The sequence below is a fragment of the Triticum aestivum genome, chromosome 6B (assembly GCF_018294505.1).
Source record: "Triticum aestivum cultivar Chinese Spring chromosome 6B, IWGSC CS RefSeq v2.1, whole genome shotgun sequence".
NCBI classification, from domain to species: Eukaryota; Viridiplantae; Streptophyta; class Magnoliopsida; order Poales; family Poaceae; genus Triticum; species Triticum aestivum.
The window spans coordinates 131,303,322-131,303,905 of NC_057810.1; positions in this window are offsets into that span (position 1 = coordinate 131,303,322).

The following is a 584-nucleotide window of genomic DNA, read 5'->3' on the forward strand; positions in this document are numbered from 1 at the left end:
AGAGAGAGAGAGAGGGGGGAGGGGGGGGGGAGAGAAGGAGGAGGAAGACAGAGGGGGAGTAATGGAATGCGAGCGGACTATAGAGAACTGTTGCGACGTGGAGAAAAGAGGGTGTGTGCGAGACGTTCGTGGGCGTTCGGGCGATGTGGCAACCGCCCGCACGGCAAGGGTGGCAACCACTACTAGGAAAATGGTATACATAGAACTTTACCAGTAACGTGTGTTTGGGATCGCACGCTGCTGGTACATACCAGTAGCGCTTGGTAGAAAACGCGCTGCTGATATTAGTTAGCAGCAACGTGTTTTTTGAGGCGCGCTACTGATAAATGTGCCGCACAACACCCTCAAGACAAACCATAATAGTATCATGGGGTATAAAAACCGCACTATTACTAAATTGATAGTAGTAGCACCGATGTGCAACCCCGCGCTACTGATCAGCTAGTCGATTCACGTAGTAGTAGCGTTTGTTCCTGAGGCTGCGCTAACATCAGGAACTTAGTGGTAGCGCGGCTTACGGGTACAACTAAGCGCCCCCCCCCCCCTTCTCGTTACGTTCTCTCCCCTTCTATAAGCAGTGATCC